Source organism: Microcaecilia unicolor, chromosome 2, assembly GCF_901765095.1.
Source record: "Microcaecilia unicolor chromosome 2, aMicUni1.1, whole genome shotgun sequence".
In the NCBI taxonomy this organism is placed as follows: Eukaryota; Metazoa; Chordata; class Amphibia; order Gymnophiona; family Siphonopidae; genus Microcaecilia; species Microcaecilia unicolor.
The window spans coordinates 529,598,381-529,619,877 of record NC_044032.1 but is presented as its reverse complement, the minus strand read 5'-3'; positions in this window follow the sequence as shown (position 1 = coordinate 529,619,877).

The window sequence follows — 21,497 nt, the reverse complement described above, 5'->3', positions numbered from 1 at the left end:
TGCGCTGGGTGGACTTCTCTTGGATTCAGGGCCCCTGCCACACTGCTCTCTATTCAGCTCTGCACTGCTCCCAACATGTCTCAGCTCCTCAGTGTGGTCCCTCTTCCTCCTCTGCTTCTCTCTCTCTGCCTGAAGAATGGCCTCTGTAGCTACTGCTACAGCTCCTCTTCTTGGCCCCAGCTCGCCTGTTCCCCTGCAGCTCAGAAAATTTTACATGCCAACTTTGGAATTACCACCGGGCTCCCGCACTACCCCATGAGGTAGTCCTACTGCACCTTTATAAAAGGGTTCCTCAAGTATTGTGAATAATTACTTGAAAATAGATTCTAAAACCACACTCAAAACATTCCAGAATTTTGTCTGCCTCTTTTGACCTGCAACTTCATCTCTTGAACCCTTACCATCGTGGAAGCCCTCATTTTTACTGTCTGCCATGCAGGGCCAGTCCTAGGGTCTCTGGTGCCACCCTGTCTAGCATCTCCTTTCTCTCTTCTCCCACCCTGCCCCCTTTTTCAGCCCAGTGCCTTAAAAGGTGAAGAACAAGTTGAAGAACTGCAGGCAGAGGGAGCACAAGATGCAAAGGAAATAGGAGCTGAAAGAGATGGAGTGCATCTTTGTGGGATTGCTGAACAAATAGAGGGTTTACAACCACTTAGCTTTTCGTGCTTTCATGTTCATGAAATTAGCAGATAGGGTAGGGACTGCCTAGGCTGGCCACGCTGCCCACAAGCACAGGAGGAGCGACTCACGAGCGGACTCAGCAGAGGGAAACCATTTGCGCTGCAGCCTTCTACCTGCTCCACCGCGGCACTGGACACTGAGTCTGTCTGGTTCAGTCAGTGGTGTGCTGGTAAATGTTTAACAACAGGCTCTCTCCCCAATCCACCTCTGCCCCCCATCCACCTCTGCACCCCTGCGCCCCCCCCCCAAAAAAAAAAAAATTGCAGAGCTGGCTATAGCCGGGGACAGAGCCTGGTGGGGGGGGGGGGGGCAATGTATTACTCTCTCCAGAAAAAAGAAATTTAATGCTCCCAGGTTCCAATCTAATTCATGTTGTGAGGAATGGGTTGATAAGCAGAAGCGGAAGGGGAGAAAAGGGGCCCTGCTTCCATGTAGAGGGGAAGAGGGGAAAGAGGGTGACTACAGAAACTACCGATCCCAGAAGGCCGCGCAAAGTAAAGGGGGGGAAGAGAGGGGAAACTACAAGTCCCAGAAGCCTGAGTTGAGCAGGAAACAGGAGGTGGAGGACTTGCCTTCTCAGAGAAGCAAGGGGGAGGAGGCTGATTGGGAAATGAAGTCTGAGGAAGGGAATGAGGAACACCTGCTGGGGGAGGGAGGGGCTGAGCATATGGACTGGCAAGAGGGAGAAGGAGGAGGGGAACAAGAGGAGATGGATATCTCAGCTTTTGCTCGGGGCCAGGAGGGGACCAAAGGAAAGTAAGTCCTGGAAAACAGACTGTATGAGTGCTAACCCTGTGTGGGTGGTTGTCAGGAGTGAGTGCTGACAAATGAGGGAGGTGGGTCTCTAGGTTTAGCTGACAAGGAACTGCTAGAACCTAGGGGAACTCATACAGCAGCGGGAAAGTTTGCAACAAGATAGCATTTGAACTTGAGAACTGAACTTTGGATTAGAACTCTATAAGGGGGAGAGAAATGAACTGAAGAGGCCTGTGCCAGGAACAGGACCCGTATAGAAGCATTGTTCACTTGGGAGCCTGGCTGGAGAGAAGCCAGGGAGCCGATAGACCTGGTTGCTGGCCTAAAACAACTTTGCAAGCGTGATCTGCTAAAAGTAGATGACGGCCTCCACCTGAGGAAAAGAACTACTGTCCCGCAGGACAAAGGGGGAGGAAGGGGAGAAAGGACACAGGGGGTCCCAGTAGACGGAACTGTTTTCTTTTGGCTACCCAAAGAGGAGTATCTTTTTCAGTAGCCCGCCAGTCCTGGAACTGATTGACGGACTTCAGGCGGGAGTGAACTCAGCAGAGGAAGCATGATCTGTGTTTGAATACCAGCAAGGAGGATTACTAGCAGTGCGGAGGTCATTCCCGGATCAGGGCAAGGAGGAGGCAACACCTCGAGCGGTGGACCAGTACCGAGGTGACAATGTTTAATGTGGGATAAAATGAAATAAATAAGTAAATAAATATAAACTTTTAATGTTGAGCACCTGATTCTCAAAGTGGACATATTCCAAACACTATAATGAAAATAAAATTATTTTTTTCTACCTTTGTTGTCTGGTGACATTGTTTTTCTGTTCATGCTGGCCCAGTACCTGATTCTGCTGCTATCTGTCCTCTTAACTCCGTTTCCATGGCTTCCTTTCCATTTATTTCTTTACTTTCCTCCTTTCGTCATCATTTCTTGCTTTACACCCATAAGTAAAAGCTGGGTCCTCTGTAGACTTGACTGTCCAGTGGATCTATCTTCTGCCTATTTTCTCCATCCATGTGCAGGGTTTCTCCCTTTTCCCTCATCTCATCTCCTTCCTCTCTCTTCCCTCCCCTCCATCCATGTTAAGCATTTCTTCTCTCTCCCTTCCCCTCCATCCATGTGCATCTCCTTCCTCTGTCTCCCCTCCCCTCCATGCATGTCCAGAATATCTCCCCTTCATCCATGTGCACCTCCTTCCTGTCTTCCCTTCCCTCTCCTCCCCTCCATCCATGTCCAACAATTCTCCTCTCTCCCTGCCCTCCCCTCCATCCATGTCCAGCAACCCTCCTCTCTCCCCTGCCTTCCCCTCTATCCATCCATGTCCAGCAACCCTCCTCTCCCCTGCCCTCCATGCATATCCAGCAATTCTGTTTTCTCCCCTGCCCCCTCCATCCATACCCAGCGATTCTCCTCTCCAGTGGCATAGCCAAACTGCCAATTTTGGATGGGCCTGAACCCAAAGTGGGTGGGCACAAAATTTTCTCTCTACCCCCTCCCCCAACAAAATTTAGTCACGCTAATCAGATGCATTTGTCACACAGGGTAAAGTGCTGCTTTTCAGTGCATCAGATTTCAGAAAATTTATTTAATAGCCTAACACCCTTTTCAGTGAGCTTTCAGAGGCCAAAACCTCCTGCCTCAGGTCAGTATAATGCTGTTACGGTATCCTCGCCTGACCTAAGGAAGGAAGTATTGGTCTCTGAAACTTCATTAACACAGGTACCATATTACTTTATCCTAAATTAAAAATAAAATTATTTTCTTTACCTTTCCTGTATGGCCATTTACTTTTTCTCATTGTGTCGCTCCCAGTCTCTAGATTCTGCTTTCCTTCGTATTCGCTTAACTCTTCTGCCAGGTTTTCCTGGCCATTTGTCATTTTTCTCTCCTTTTTCTTTGCTTTCTTCAATATTTTTCTGCCTCTCTCTCTCCGTCCTGATTTAATTCATTCTTATTATCCATTCTTGAATTTCCTTCATCTACTTATGGTGTTTCATCTTTTTCTCACCCTTGTTCTCCCCATGCCCCTTTCTCTTATTCTCCAGTCTTTCACTACTCCCCTTTTCCATCCAGCAGCTCTCCTCTTTCTCTCCCCATCCTTCCAGTCTCCCCTCTCTCTCCCCATCCTTCCAGTACTCCCCCCTCTTTCTTTCTGCATCCTTCCGTCCAGTGTCACCTCTTTCTCCCTACCCTTCCATCCAGCGTCTTCCCTCTTTCTCTCCCCATCCTTCCATCCATCTACCCTCTCTCCTGATCCTTCCATCTAATGTCTCTCTCTCCCTCTTTCTAACCAGTGTCTCTGTATCTCTGTACCCTTTTCTGTTCAGTGTCCCTTCTCTCTCCACATCCTTCCAGTCTCTCCCCTTTCTCTCTGCATCCTTTCATCCATCTCCCCTCTTTCTCTCCCCATCCTTCCATCCAGAGTCTCTCTCCCCATCCATCCATTTTCCCTCTTTCTCTCCCCATCCTTCCATCTGTTTTCCCTCTTTCTCTGCCATCCTTCCATCTGTTTTCCCTCTTTTCTCCCCATCCTTCCATGTTTTCCCTCTTTCTCCCCATCCTTCCATGTTTCCCTCATTCTCTGCCATCCTTCCATGTTTTCCCTCATTCTCTGCCATCCTTCTATCTGTTTTCCCTCTTTTCTCCCCATCCTTCCATCTGTTTTCCCTCTTTCTCCCCATCCTTCCATGTTACATAAGTACATAAGTACATAAGTAGTGCCATACTGGGAAAGACCAAAGGTCCATCTAGCCCAGCATCCTGTCACCGACAGTGGCCAATCCAGGTCAAGGGCACCTGGCACGCTCCCCAAACGTAAAAACATTCCAGACAAGTTATACCTAAAAATGCGGAATTTTTCCAAGTCCATTTAATAGCGGTCTATGGACTTGTCCTTTAGGAATCTATCTAACCCCTTTTTAAACTCCGTCAAGCTAACCGCCCGTACCACGTTCTCCGGCAACGAATTCCAGAGTCTAATTACACGTTGGGTGAAGAAAAATTTTCTCCGATTCGTTTTAAATTTACCACACTGTAGCTTCAACTCATGCCCTCTAGTCCTATTATTTTTGGATAGCGTGAACAGTCGCTTCACATCCACCCGATCCATTCCACTCATTATTTTATACACTTCTATCATATCTCCCCTCAGCCGTCTCTTCTCCAAGCTGAAAAGCCCTAGCCTTCTCAGCCTCTCTTCATAGGAAAGTCGTCCCATCCCCACTATCATTTTCGTCGCCCTTCGCTGTACCTTTTCCAATTCTACTATATCTTTTTTGAGATACGGAGACCAGTACTGAACACAATACTCCAGGTGCGGTCGCACCATGGAGCGATACAACGGCATTATAACATCCGCACACCTGGACTCCATACCCTTCCTAATAACACCCAACATTCTATTTGTTTTCCTTCTTTCTCCCCATCCTTCCATGTTTTCCCTCTTTCTCCCCATCCTTCCATGTTTTCCCTCTTTCTCTGCCACCCTTCCATCTGTTTTCCCTCTTTTCTCCCCATCCTTCCATCTGTTTTCCCTCTTTCTCCCCATCCTTCCATGTTTTCCCTCTTTTCTCTTTTCCTCGAGGCCCGCCCTGCATGCCAGCGCCAGCCCCAGCTCCCATTGCCGGCCACTGCTGCTTTTCCTGTTGAGCAGCAGGGCCGGCGCAACAAAAAGAAGAAGCGCTAACGCTAAGGACAAAAAATGTTTAAAAAAAAAAGTGCGGCACCGGCAGGCACTGTTTAGGCAGCCTTGAGGCATTGGCTGCTGGCTCGCAGGCTCCTCCCGTCTCTTACGTTACTGCCCCTGCGTCGCTCCAGGGGCAGTGACGTAGGAGACGTCCCTGCTCCTCTCCCTTACCCCCTTCATCCATCCATACCCAGCGATTCTCCTCTGTCCCTCCCCTCCTGCTCCCATCCATGTCCAGTGATTCTCCTTCGCCCCCATCCCCCTCCCATTTATGGCCACCTGCCTGCCCTCTTCTCCCCCCAACATCCCCCTTTTTTTTCTTGCCACCCTGCGAGGTTTAAGTCTTTTTTAATTTACCTCTGTCTCAGCGGCCGCGTCATATCAAAGCCCTGCCCGTCTCTAGCCTTCCCTCCCTTCGTCAGTTCGTTTCCTCAGAGTCCCGCCCTCGAGGAAATGATGTCAGAAGGCGGGACTTTGTGGAATGAACTCACAAAGGGAGGAAAGACTAGAGACGGACAGGGCTTTGAAATGACGTGGCCGCTGGGATGGAAGTAAATAAATGATTTAAACCCCCAATGGCGGCATGGTATAGTGGCACCCTTGAAGGCAGGCGCCCCCCTGCAGTGCTTACCCTGCTTACCGGGTTTGACCGGCCCTGCTGCCATGCACTTCTTAACTTGTGCCTCATGTTTCTTTCATGATTTAGCTGACTGGCAGTATTTTTATACACTGCTATGTGAAGTTAATCAACATGTAACCTGAACATAGCATAAGAAACACTGGCATTCTAAAGAATCCTCTGTATTGGCACTGAAACTCCAGGAACAATATTCACTCATTTGTGAGTTTAATACTGATAATCATAGAATCTAAGAGGTCTCTCTTACCACTTCTATCATTGTAACCTATGGAGAAACCACATTGACACAAAGAAAAAGAAAAATAACATCATGTTTTTAATCGCTGTCTTCTCTTTCACATTCCTGCCTCTAGCCAAGTATCAAAGCACCTCTTCAGTCAGAATAATAATAATCACTTCAGCAGGTGCTCTTTGCCTCTTGATCTCTCCTTGGAGATTATGGCCACCAGTGCTTATATTACCATAGGATATACGTGAATAAACAAAAGCCACCCATGATGCCAATGAACTTACTCAAATGAGGGCCTTGTGGGAGAGGTGTTTCAAGTAAAAACTAAGAAAAATGTTAATGTGCCTTATAATTTTTTAACTAAGCTAAACAAATTTACTTGATCACTTTTGGTGTATGTCTTTTATGGAATGATGTTTTCTTTCATATCAGAATTTCATGGAGATAATGCCCCCAGGATAGCACCGAATCTTCATTTCCCTTTGCAGGCGCTTTTTTATTTGTAGCTTTCTGTTTGACTTTGCTTTGCAAGATTAAATAGTGTTTGTGTTAGATGTGTACATAATCAAGCAACTTATATTTTCTCATGAATAGATATTTTTGAAGAAGGTTAAAATACTTGAGTCTAGGGAACTCTGTTCAGCTAAATTCAAGGCTTAGGGTCCATTTCAACTTCAACAAGAATTGTAAGATGAATAAACAGTTGAAGTCTCACAACTCATATAGTGGAAAAAGTTGCAAATCTGGGAAGGGAGAGAGGCAGGATAGGAGTTGGAGCTTGGAGGTAAGGAGGATCAGAAAGAGGAAAAGCAAACATAGGGGCCCTTTTACTAAGCAGTGCTAAAAAGTGGCCTGTGCTCTCCCCAGCATGGTCCTTCCCACGTGCTGAGACCACTTTTAGTGCAGCAATGGCCCCATGCCTACTCTCTGCCTCCACACATGCTCCAGCACTAAAAAACTAAATTGTATGTTTTAGCGTGTGGGAAGCGTGTGCCAATCCCAAAACTACTGTGGGACGCCTGAGCATGTCCTGTGGTAGTTCTTTTTAACTTGCAGTAAGCATGCATTAGTGCTTAATGGTTAACAAACCAATAATACCTGACATGGGCCATATTTCGCCCATACACAGGTTATGTCAAGGGCAAACAGTGCTGAAAACTAATGGAGCTCAGAATTCAATGTAAAATCCTTCATATAGCTAGCTTTCAAGCCTTACATCATTTCTTGTCTAAAATATTTGGCTAATATTTGACTATTTACTCCCTAATTCTATAAAAAGCACTAAAAATGTGAGCACAAATTTGGTCATGTGCCCAATTTGCATGTGTAGTTTAATTGAATAACGAGCTAATTAGCACCAAAAATTGGCTTTTTGACAAGCAATTATTGACATGAATTAGATTCAATTAACATGTACATGCATAAATTTAGGTTGGAAAAGGGGTGCGGAAATGGTAAGGCCATGGGCAGATTATGAGCATGATTTTAGTTACATGTGTAATTATAGAATAAGGAGGTTCCATGCCTAAATAAGAATATAAGAACATAAGTGTTCCATATTGGGACAAACCGAATGTCCATCAAGCCCAGTATCCTGTTTCAAAGAGTAGGCAATCCAGGTCATAAGTACCTGGCATAAACCCAGAACCGTAAAACAGATTTTATGCTGCATGTCCTAGAAACAAGCAGTATATTTTCCCAGGTCCATCTTAATAATGGCTTATGGACTTTTCTTTTAGGAAGTTAGCCAAACCTTTTTTACACCCTGCTAAGCTAACTATTTTTACCACATTCTCTGGCAATGAATTCCAGAGTTTAATTACACGTCGAGTGAAGAAATATTTTTTCCAATTTGTTTTAAATGTAATACTTGTGTGCCCGCTAGTCCTAGTATTTTTGGGAAGAGTAAACAAGCGATTTACCTCTACCCATTCCACTCCATTCTCTCATATCTCCCCACAGCCATCTCTTCTCCAAGATGAAGAGCCCTAGGTGTGGGCTTATGCACCATTTGTATCTTTGGTTATCTGGGATTTTGGTAGGTAGGTGAGGGTGCTTCGGGGTATTCATGTGTTCAATCCCCTGAAATTGGGGACAGTAATTTAGGGGTTTAGGTGATGATGGGGGTTAGGTTTGGGTGGGATGAGACAACTGTATTTTGTGTGTGTATTGCTTGTTAATTTGTTTGCTGTATTAGTTGTCAATAAAACAAATTTAAAATAAAAAAAAATAGGAACTGTAGGATCTGGGGGCATGTCAAGATGGCGGTGTGATTTGGTGGTTAGTGAAACGCTGTGCTCTTGCTGGAAGATAATATCTGAATTCCTCATTTAATATGCCTCATACAAAGAGAAAAGGGATAGTGAGGTTTTTTCCCCCACCTACCTCGACTCCCTCTCCAAACCAGCAGAGCCTAGATCGTTTCCTCACCAGGGCCTCTTCAAACGAATTGAGGGCGGCAATTCCCGCTGTGGAGGTTACCGAAGGAGCGGATCCTCTGCTGGGACTGGAAACATCTTTATCTCCTCCCTCTGTCTCCAACATTCCCCTGTGCCCGGCGCTAACAGCAGCGGTGGAAGATAGCTCCAACACTACCAAAAGTGTAGTGCGAGAATTCTCTGGCAAGGGCCCAGCACTGCAGCAAAAACACTTGGAGAATGAGGTTCATGGTTTAATCGGAGCCTCAGGTACAACCACAATGGAGGTTAGTCTTGGAAAAATTTGGTAAAAGCTTAACAAAATGGACATAACTCTTCAAAAATCTTCAGGTGAAATATCTGCTTTGTTTCTCAAATTTGAAGATATGGTAAAGACAGTGGAAGTAGTGAAGGAAGATCTAACCACTCGGGTTAACTTGATTCAAAATGATATGAAACAAATACAAGAATTTAGCTCTACAACGGTTAAAGACAAATTGGCTCTTCACAGAAAAATTGAGCAGGTAGAGAACTATAATAGGAGTTTGAATCTGCGCCTCTTGAATTTCCCAAAAGTACCGGGGTCTTTGCCTATTGACTTATTTAAAAGATATTTGCTTGAAAATTTGAAAATACCTCGATGCTATTCCTCCGATCAACACGATTTATTATCTTCCTAAAAAGCCTGGGAAAAATGAAGGGGACTTCAGAGTTGGGGGAGAAATTATTGACCTGAATAATATATCTGCTATTATGGAACAATCGATAGAAAATGCTATGGAGAGAGCCCCATTACTAGTCTCGTTTGTATTTGAACAAGAACTTAATGCTATTTTAAGACTCTATTTTAAACACTCCAAAGAACTTTTGGGGGTGGAAAAATTTGGATCTATCCAGATGTTACTAAAACAACTCAAGAAAGGAGAAAGATTTTCTTGTCTGTGAAGCATGAAGTATTGGAACTCGGGGGTACTACATTCTTCTTTGCCTATCCATGTAAATGCTTGATACGATTAGGAGAGACAAAGAGGGGCATAATCGAATGGCGCCGGCCATCTTGGGGACCGGCTCCGGAAAGGAGCGGAGCCAACCGTATTATCGAAAAAGATGGCCGGCCATCTTTTCTTTCGATAATATGGTTGGGGCCAGCTAAATCTCAATATTTAGGTCAAATGTTGAGATCGCCAGGTTTAGAGATGGCCGGCTTCGGTTTTCGGCCATAATGGAACCGGGCCCAGCCATCTCAAACCCGGCGAAATGCAAGGTATTTGGTCATGGGAGGAGCCACCATTTGTAGTGCACTGGTCCCCCTCACATGCCAGGACATCAACCAGGCACCCTAGGGGGCACTTCTAAAAATTAAAAATAAAAATTGCTCCCAGGTGCATAGCTCCCTTACCTTGGGTGCTGAGCCCCCCAAAACCCACTCCCCACACTCTACACCACTACCATAGCCCTAAGGGGTGAAGGGGGGCACCTACATGTGGGTACAGGGTTTTTTTGGTGGGGTTTGGAGGGCTCCCATTTACCACCACAAGTGTAACAGGTAGGGGGGGATGGGCCTGGATCCGCCTGCCTGAAGTGCACTGCACCCACTAAAAACTGCTCCAGGTACCTGCATACTGCTGTCAGGGAGCTGGGTATGACATTTGAGGCTGGCATAGAGGCTGGTAAAATAATGTTTACAAATTTATTTTTTTGGGGTGGCAGGGGGTTGGTGACCACTGTGGGAGTAAGGGGAGGTGATCCCGATTCCCTCTGGTGGTCATCTGGTCAATTGGGCACTTTTTTGAGGCTTGGTCATAAAAATAAATGGACCAATTGAAGCCGGCGAAATGCTCATCAGAGCCGGCCATCTCGTGACCACACCCCGTCCCGCCCCCGTCCTGCCTTCTGTACCCTGCCGAAACACCCCCCTTGAAGTTTGGCTGGCTCCGCGACGGAAAGCAGTTGAAGCTGGCCAAAATCGGTTTTCGATTATACCGATTTGGCCGGCTTCAGGAGATGACCGGCCATCTCCCAATTTGTGTCAGAAGATGGCCGGCGATCTCTTTCGAAAATAAGCTGGAAAGTATATATTTTATACACGTGAACAATTGAAAGCATTTCTAGATTTGAAAAAGTTAAAATAATGTTGGCTAAAGTAAAATTAGAGGCACCACATGTAGCCTTTAAAGCTATTCAATTTTACCTATAATACTCCTATGTTATTTTCTATTTCACGTCCCCCACTGTATGTGGTCTAAGAAAGCTGATGTATTTTAATTTTTGTGATAATGATTTTTCCCTATTGATATTTTTCTACAGCTGTGTTTCTGTTAACAAGTGAATGACTTGTAAAATGTTGTTAAAAATGACAATAAATAAATAATAATAATTAAAAAAATAGGAACTGTAACAGACACCACATATTTTCCACTGAAAAATGATCAATGTTTTCCTCAAAACCATCTGCTATCCCTTTGAAGAATTAAAATATAACCTCAGAAGCAACCGCAAGTGACAAAACATCAAAGCCAACCACCACAAGCTTCAACACCCATCAGTACCATGCATCTATATTTTAACCCCATAAATGTTAATATTTCCAAAGATGTCACACTCCTAACCCATCTCTAGAAGATCTCTAGACCCCATGAATACCAAAAATATTTTGCAAAACTTAACCCTTGTGATCTCTTCACCTCGGACCCCAAAAGAGCTATTTTAAACTAAAATAATTATATTTTCTGGCCGCCAGGCCACAGTCCTGGCTCCCCATGGACTCAGAATTTGAACCAAAGCTCTGTTCCAGGTCTAAAGAAGGCCCCAATGAGCCCACAAAGACCCAGGAGGACTCTTCATCTCCCACCAATGCAGATAATGGATCAAGAGCCCACTAATGCCCCAGGAAACTCAGGTAATTATTTTATTAATATTTTAACCCTGGGTTACAGTAACTGGAAGATGATGAGGGGCATAATTGAACGAAAACGCCTATCTCCATGGGCGTTTATCTCCAAGAACGGGTCCGTGAAGGGGCGGACTGAACCGTATTTTGGGAAAAAATAGACGCCCATGTTTTATTCAACAATGTGTGAGCTGGGCGTTTTTGTTTTTGTTTTTCAGCGATAATGGAAAATGAAAGCGCCCAGCTCAAAAACGAATAAATCCAAGGCATTTGTTCATGGGAGGGGCCAGGATTCGTAGTGCACTGGTCCCCCTCACATGCCAGGACATCAACCGGGCACCCTAGGGGGCACTTTTACAAAACCAAACAAAAAGGTAAAAGAGCTCCCAGGTGCATAGCACCCTTCCCTTGTGTGTTGAGCCCCCCAAATCCCCCTCAAAACCCACTGCCCACAAGTCTACACCATTACTATAGCCCTAAGGGGTGAAGGGGGCACCTACATGTGGGTACAGTGGGTTTGGGGGGGTTGGACGACTAATAAGCATTAAGCAGCACAATTGTAACAGGTAGGGGGGATGGGCCTGGGTCCACCTGCCTGAAGTCCACTGCACCCCCTAACAACTGCTCCAGTGACCTGCATACTGCTGTCAGGGAGCTGGGTATGACATTTGAGGGTGAAAATAAAAAGTTGAGAAACTTCATTTTTTGTGGTGGGAGGGGGTTAGTGACCACTGGGGGAGTCAGGGGAGGTCATCCCCGATTCCCTCCAGTGGTCATCTGGTCATTTAGGGCACTTTTTGGGGCCTTATTCGTGAAAAAACAGGGTCCAGGAAAAGTGTCCTAAATTCTAGCTAAAAACGCATACTTTGTTCCCATTATCGGTGAAATGCGCCCATCTCTGTTCGGCAGATAACCACGCCCCAGTTCCGCCTTCGCCACACCTCTGACACGCCCCCATCAACTTTGTCCGCATCCGCGACGGATTGCAGTTGAAAACGTCCAAAAATCGGCTTTCGATTATACCGCTTTATTCGTTTTTGTGAGATAAACGTCCATCTCCCGATTTAGGTCGGAACTTGGGCGTTTTTCTCATTCGATTATAAGCAGGATTGTCAACCCGCACAGACTGTAAAGCTCTTAGGGCACTCAATTGTATTAGTTGATTCTTTCCGATATCTGGGTGTCATATTAGAATCCCAGCTGTCATTTTCTTACTAAGTTTCCAAAGTTATTAAGCAAGGTTTTGCTACCTTGCACAAAATAAAATCAGGAAATATTTTGATTTTTCTGCATTACACACATTCATACACACCTTCATTATTTCACAAATAGATTATTATAATGTCATTTATACAAGAACACCTAACATTACTGTAAAATACATTCATATTCACATTACAGAACACTTCTGCAAGCTTCTTCTGTCGTCTTAAAAAGTATGGTCATGTCAGACCATTGCTTCGACAATTACATTGACTCCCGGTAGAATTTCATATTCAGTTTAAATTTGTAGTTTTATCTTTCAAAGCTTTGCAAGACAGAGTTCCATCTTACTTATCAACCTTAATTATTCCTTACACGCCTCCTCATCTTCTCTATTCCTTTAATGACCATCAATTAGTTTTACAAGGCTAGAAAGCCACACATTATGAATCTGTCTACTTGTCAATGTGCTTTTTTTTGTTGTTGATCTATCATTATGGAACCGTCTTCCACATCTTTTACATAAGTACATAAATAATGCCACACTGGGAAAAGACCAAGGGTCCATCGAGCCCAGCATCCTGTCCACGACAGCGGCCAATCCAGGCCAAGGGCACCTGGCAAGCTTCCCAAACATACAAACATTCTATACATGTTATTCCTGGAATTGTGGATTTTCCCAAGTCCATTTAGTAGTGGTTTATGGACTTGTCCTTTAGGAAACAGTCTAACCCCTTTTTAAACTCTGCCAAGCTAACCGCCTTCACCACGTTCTCCGGCAACGAATTCCAGAGTTTAATTATGCGTTGAGTGAAGAAATATTTTCTCCGATTCGTTTTAAATTTACTACATTGTAACTTCATCGCATGCCCCCTAGTCCTAGTATTTTTGGAAAGCGTGAACAGATGCTTCACATCCACCTGTTCCACTCAACTCATTATTTTATATACCTCTATCATGTTTCCTCTCAGCCATCTCTTCTCCAAGCTGAAAAGCCCTAGCCTCCTTAGTCTTTCTTCATAGGGAAGTCGTCCCATCCCCGCTATCATTTTAGTTGCCCTTCGCTGCACCTTTTCCAATTCTACTATATCTTTCTTGAGATGCGGCGACCAGAATTGAACACAATACTCAAGGTGCGGTCGCATCATGGAGCGATACAACGGCATTATAACATCCTCACACCTGTTTTCCATACCTTTCCTAATAATACCCAACATTCTATTTGCTTTCCTAGCCGCAGCAGCACACTGAGCAGAAGGTTTCAGTGTATTATCGACGACGACACCCAGAGATCTGAACTGTCATATAAAAAATTCAGAACATTACTCAAAATGCATTTATTTGACATGGCATACAGTGGCGTATCTTGAGGTCACATGAGTGGTTCTCATCCTATGATTGGTCACCAGGTTTTACTTTTACTGTTACTTTTACTGTATTTAAAATTCTTATTGTTTTATGGGAGTTTGATCTTGAGTGTCTTTGCTTTCCAAAATGACTTTCCTTTCCTAATTGAATTTATTTTTAATTTGTAAACCATCTAGACCTGTGTTACAGATTGGGAGGTATAAAAAATTTTAAATAAACCACTTTTTGTAAGGCAAGTAATATAGCTTAATTTTGGAGGCATACATTCCATGGGAATTTTTAAAGTTTACAATAAATATCTCTTAAACAGTTCCCTAGGTGAAATATGGACCATGCGAGGGAAATTCAAAAAAACGTAGATTAATAATGCCCTCCGAATAACATGGAGGGCAGGTAACATTGGCAGAGCCCTCCCTGTCTGCAGCTGGGTAAAGGCAGATCTGCTTTCCACCTCCAGTGAATTGAGGCCCTGCATCAAAGCAGGAACCACAGCTGTACCAACTTCCTGAAGCACAAGTCCAGGGAAAGTTTCCCTACCCAACAATGGTAACCTCACCGCAGCTGGCTAGGGAGGCATTCAGATAGGTGGACTAAGTGTAACATTCTACTCTATACAGGGGAAACCTCCTTCTCCCACTGCCATAGCAAGGAGTTCCCCAGCAAGTATTCACCATCTGGGTGCTCAATTGGGCAGTCAGTAAGGAAGCCTTAACTTTTCTCCCTCCTTTTGTTCATCATCAAAGTCAGAAATACTTTGCAAGCAACATAGTAAGATCAGTGATTTAGTGCATATTAAGCAGCACAAAACATGCACATGTGTACTGTACATATTTGCTATATAATTGCTTCACAATCTTGAAAAAAGTGGCGAGGAATTTGCTGACCCTTGTTGAAAAATCTTGTCATAATCTATGTGATGGAGAGGATGATATAGTGAAGAAGACTTCCTCCCTGGAAACCACCTTACTGCAAGTGACGCTAGTCTGCTGAGGCTGGGCCAGAGGGACGGGACTCAGACCAGGCTGCAGTTAAAGGTCCTGAGGCTGAATTGATAAGGGAGGTCCTAAATGCAGGAGACTCCAAGGGTGTGGCAAGTAGGGCTGCAGTAGCTGGGAAGAGCCTGGGGAAGAAGAGTGCTACCCTGTAAGTGACAAAGCAGAAGCAGCTTTTAGGTAGGATACAGATACCTTATAACCTGGTTGACAGTGTGACTTGGGAAGTCAGAGCCAAGCAGGGTCCAGTGTGTAATACTAAAACTGGCACAGTGGGAATTCCAGGAAAATACAAGGTGGTTGGTTTGCCTGGTGGAGGGGTGACCAAGCATGTGCAATGGGCCTACAGGAGCAGGCCATGAGAGAGAGAGAGAGAGAAAGAGAGCTTCTGAATACAAGAAGTGAATTTGAATGTTTATTTACCTCAGACCTGTGCAAAGAACAGATTATGCATTTCTTTGTATGTAAATAAATATTTTCCTTTCACTTTTAACCCCTGTGTGGCTGTGTTTACTGAAGGCCCAGGCCTGTCTGTAGAGTCATGTTACAAAAATCTACCACAGGAAACTGATAGTTTTTACAGTGACTGTATGTGCAGATACTGCATTATCAATATTTTTATAACTAATTTTCTCATCTAAAACCTTGAGCTATTGAAGGCACCCAATAATCCTTTTTAGTTAGTGAAGCAATTCAGCCCTAATATGTCAAGCCATAGTTTCATTCAAACTAGTTTCAAGCCTAATTGAATACTGATGATCTCTGACAGAAAGAGAGCTAAGGAAGGATGGCATCATGAATTAGACATGAATTCTGCTTTTTCTCTGAGTATGCTTAAGTATCACTGAATTCACATACTGTTCCCCCTGTTTGCTAAGCCACACTAGCGGCTGCCGTACGGCAATGCCAACACAGCCCATTCAATGTGAATGGGCTGTGTTGACATTAGTATATGACAGCTGCTAGTGCAGTTTAGTAAACGGGGGGGGGGGGGGGGGTACATGTTTTCAGGTGACCAGATTGCAAAGCAATGAGTTCTACCATTTCAAAATTAAGAGAATACACCTATTCACTGTGTCAATCTTTCCATATCAAAACCCATGAATACAGACGTACAAAAGCAGAGGTGCAGGGACTAGCATGAAGTACCAGTGAAGGCAAGATATTCCGAAGCTGATATCCAAAGGATTTATGTTTCTAACTTTGAGAGTTAGGCTTCTAAATTAGCCTATTTTAAAGTACACTAGGACTGGGTTCCTGAATTTATGTTCAAACGTTCACTAATATAAATAAATGGTGGTAGAGGCTCAGGGGTGGATATACAGTAGATAAAAATAGGAGCTTAGCACTGATTTTCAACCCTAGGCACCTAAAGGTTCATAAATCTAGGCAAACACACAATTGTAAATTTAGGAGCATAACTTATGAACTCCTAAACTTAGGAGGGGTTATTTTAGAAGCCTTATTCATGATTTACACATGGAAATACTGTCATTTATATGTGTAAACCATTCATATTTCCATGTTTGTCAAAGAGGCATGTCAGGATCATTTTATAGGAAAACATAATGAGTGGGAAAAAGACCAGGCTAACCAGGAACAAACGAGGAGACTTAAATTGATGGTAGACAGTTTATTATTGAAGACGACACAGTACCATGTTTTGGCAGTTTGCCTGCTTCAGGAGTCTTTGTATAAAATACGTAAAACCATCAAATGGTCAATGACTGTTGGTACGGAAAGATGAAAAAATATGGTCTTTAAAAATCTGTGGATTCTGAGTTAGGTGAGCTGTTTTCCTGTTATTTTGTTGTGGGATATCAGTGTTCCCCCACCTCTGCAGACCTCCACTGAACTAGGGTCATTTTATAGGGAGTGCCAAGGTTCATGTGCGTAAAATTTTATTTTGCCAAACACATCAATCTGGAGAGCAGCACATTTAAACATTAGCATTCATAACTGCTATAAATTGCATACAAACACTGATCTCACTTGTCTTGTGGAGCTGTTTGAACTTTTGGTTACTGGAGGAGAACAGATTGAGAGTCTTTGCCCAGATTGTTGTCTGTATCCACATTGATGTGTCTTTGGCTACTGTTTATTCCCTTGCTCTGTGTCCCATCTGATTTATTAACTTTTGTAAACCCCCTGTATATTTTATTCCACTATCCCTATTCCCCCAACTGTGCTCCCCCCCCCCAACTCCTTATGTTTACCATCCTTACCCTAGGATATATCTGTCTAGGTGTGTCTCCCTGTTGTTGGAAAGTCCTGATGTGTGTGTGTGCGCGCATGCACACATGCGCACATACATGGCTAAGTGCATGTGTTTGTGGGCTGCTATATTGCTGGTGGAGAGTTTTACAGGGTCAGAGCTAATACATTTCATATACTGCCTTTCTGTTGTAAACCATAGAAGTTTACATATTACATTCAGGTACTTTCTCTGTCCCTTGTAGACTCACAATCTGGTGGAAGAAGAGAGGAAAAAAAAGAAATCAGTCACAACAAGGGTGACAAAAAAAGGGGAAGACAGCAGATGATGTACAAACTTGCACCTTAATTAAACATCCAGGACTCGACACAAGTATGTTCAATATTTGGATCAAGGGTAAGTCCTTGTAATCTGCCTTGAAAACACCTCATCAAATGCTTGGACTCTAGGGAGTACAAACTGCAGTGTCGAGTCCGGATATTTAATAAAGGTGCAAGTTCATACATTGTCTGCTGTCCCCCCTTTTTTTGTAGCCCTTGTTGTGACTGATTTGTTTGTACAGCTACAAGGGTTCCTGTTTTTCTGTTTTCCGGTTGTGCAAGGAGCCTGGAGTCATGAATCACCTAAAGAAAGCATAGTGCGTGAGGCATATAGGGCATACAGGAGGACCACGAGGAAGCTTCCCTGTAGGACCTGCAAATCAGTTCCTACACTTCACAGATGACCAGTGCCTCATCAGGTTCCATTATGATAAGGGTGTCATCCAACATCTCTGCCAGGAGCTAGAGCCTCTCCTTTGCTGCACTACAATGTGGAGAAAAGTTTTCTTCACTCAACGTGTAATTAAACTCTGGAATTCATTGCCAGAGAATGTGGTAAAGGCGGTTAGCTTAGCGGAGTTTTAAAAAGGTTTGGACGGCTTCCTAAAGGAAAAGTCCATAGACTATTATTAAATGGACTTGAGGAAAAGCCACTATTTCTGGGATAAGCAGTATAGAATGTTTTGTACTTTTTTGGGATCTTGCCAGGTATTTGTGATCTGGATTGGCCACCTTTGGAAACAGGATGCTGGGCTTGATGGACCTTTGGTCTTTCCCAGTATGGCAATACTTATGTACTTATGTAAGTATTACTGAACAATTATCCTTTTTATTCTATGCTTTCTTTGACTGTTATCTTTGTTCTTTTAAGAAGTGAACCTTAGTGTTTAATTTCTGTCTTCCAGGCAATGAGGAATGCCAAAGCAGGTAAGTATTCCACTAATTGTATGCTCTTTTTAATGTGTCCCTTTTCTTACTCCTTTCTTAGGTGCAAATATCCACTTATCTGCGTAAACATTGGTCTCTCTTGTTTCTTAGTTTTTTTCTCCTTACTTGAAATGATGGGGCACTGCTTCATGTCTTCTCTGTGGCTGGATCACTGAGATGCCCTTTTAATAAAGGGCAGTAAGGCTACCGCCGCATTGGCAAGTGGCAAATTGGGCCTACCACCGGGCTACCACAGAAGTCCAGCATAGACCCAGCCTCTACCACATACTCCAACGTTAGAAAATACATGCTACCTGGATACCGCCGGGTGAGCCTGGGAGCCCATGCCACCTCCTTAATGGGCGGCGGCAAGGGCTTCCCTGGGAAATGGCTGCACGACAAGTGGTTCACTTACCATAGGGTCATTTCCCTTTTAAAAAAGCATTTTACCCACTGCAGTAAAAGGGGGCCTCAGTGCACAGACAATCCATCCACCAATGCTACTGCAGGGCCCCTTTTACCGGAGTTTGATAAAAGTGGCCATGAATCTGTTACCTACTACACTATGCTTTAACAAACTAAAGAAGAGAAACTGTATCCCTGATTCAGACACAATTAATGCTGTACACAGGAAAGGAACTGTTTGGGCCACTCCTGTTTATTAGAAAGCATTTTTGAGGATTTTGCGGTTTAATTTACTTTCTAGTGGGGTTCTTTATTGTCGTTAAAATGTTCTTAGCAATATGAGGGGCCAATATTGAATGGCCCAAAACACAAATTTATCCATATCCTCCTTTGGTTTATCTATGAGTAATAGAGAACACTGGTCATATCTAGCTGTCTTATATACCTTGTTTTAAGAATTGTGTGAGGATAACCACTATCTTGCAAACAAGAAAACAGTAACTTAGCCTTATGCTTGAATTCAATATCCATAGTGCATATATGACAGAGCCTCAAAAATTGTCCCACTGGTAGTGATTTTTTTAATCAAGATGGATGATGACTGTCATTTCTCAACAGAGTATTATGCTCCATAGGCTTGTGAAAATGGTAGTATTCAGTGCTCCACCAGCCATATAAACTAGAGTGTCCAAAAATGAAATGTGATGTGTATCCTTTGTCATTTTAAACTTCAAATTGTTATCCAAAGAATTCAACTAAATTGTGAATTGATCAAGTAAATCTACTGAAGCATTCCAGATCATGTAAACATCACCAATAACGACACCAGGCACTATATGCTACATGCCAAAACCTCATTCAGAAGGACACACAAAACTCTCTTCAAGAGTGCTAACATATAGGCTAGCCACTCTGAGTGCCATTACTGTATCCATCATAATACCATGGGTCTATAATTAAAACTGATTTTCAAATATAAAGTAATTCCAGTGCAAAACCAAGTGGGCAAAAATATTTAAAAAAATTAGTCAGTAAACAAACATTTCTCAAACCTACTGAAGAACTGTTAAAGCTGAAATCGGTAGAATATTGAATTATAAAGATTCCAGATCTAAAGTCATAAGAAACATTTCTGCTGAAATCACAGGAATATCTTATATTCTTCTCAAAATGTGTGATATCCTTTATGTTTAAATAATTTTTATTGGAGAATAACCATAAATAACAGAACTATTATTTAGCTTTACAATTTCAAGGTAAGAACAGAAAACCCCTCCCAAACTGCCATGATCTGGTAGCAGCCATATGTGGTTGTACAAATCCAAAAATTGCAATACAGATTCTAGAACAGTGCTCCAAAGTAAAACCATGGGCCTCCCCAGAGGGCCCTGCAAAGTCTTAGGAACAATATAGAAATTAGGATTTTTTTTAGGAGATGATGCTTGCAAAAATTAGCCTCCGCTGTTGTTAGAAATCCTTGATAAACAGAAGATGATACTAAAATGTCAATCTCAGATTTTTTGAGAAGTAGGATACATGTTCAAATATGTATAATGTAAGCAAATCAGCGGGAAGAAACAACATAAAATATTCTCAGGAAAGTAGAGTGTGTGAAGCCACAGATAGAACAACAAGGTGGACTCAGACATTGAAAGAAGTTGATGTTTTATTATGAATAAATCATTTCTTCCTTCAATTTCTGAGTCTGCCTCATTGTTCCATCTGTGACTCCAAATATGTATAACAGCATGTATAGGGAACTTGCTGCCAGTCCTAAAGTAAGTAGCTCTTGTCAGACAATCATATCACGATAGAGGAATCCTCAGCTGAGTTAGTGCCATGCAAGGTTGAGCAGAAATATCGATAAACTGCTTGTTCATAACATTGCTATGTGTGAATGAATATTGCTTGGTGGAACCTACTGTGATCTTGAGTGCATGATAGAAATATCTGATGGTTTTTTTTTTCAGAGTCTGCAAAATAAAGTGACCTGTGGATTCCTAAATATGGGGCCTTTTTACAAAGTGTTGGTAGAGCTACTTCCGCTTTGTCACACACCAATCCGGCATTACCGCCGGCTCACCACGGGAGCCAGCAATAGTGCCACCCCCACCATGCACCATTTACAGCATGCTGGGAATTATTTTTTATTTTATACACCGAGTGCTGTGCTCTGTTCGGTTGCTGCTGGGTTAGCATGGGAGCATCTGCTGTCTCCTAAATAGGAAGCAGTAAAGGCTCCCCCCAGAAAATGATCACGTGGGAAGTATATAAGTACAGCACAGCCATTTCCTTTTTTCCACAAAAACCCTGCTGCACTAAAAGGCACCTCAGTGCACAGCAAATCCATGCACTGAGGACACCTCAGGGCCCCTTTTATTGCAGCATAGTGAAAGGACTATCACTGCTACTAATGGTACTTATCATTTCTGTAGCGCTACTAGACCTATGCAACGCTGTACATTGGACATGAAGAGACAGTCCCTGCTCGAAACAGCTCATAATCTAACTAAGACAAACAGGACAAATAGGGGATAAGGGAATTACTAAGGTGGTAATGATAAAAATGGGTGCTGAACAAGTGAGTAAGGGTTAGTAGTTAAAAGTAGCATCAAAAAGGTGGACTTTTAGCCTAGATTTGAAGACGGCCAGAGATGGAGCTTGACATACCTGCTCAGGAAGAAAGATAAAAGGAACGGAGTTAGCCGTGGAGGAGAAGGGTGCAGATAAGAGAGATTTACCCAGTGAATGGAATTCCCAGGGAAGAGT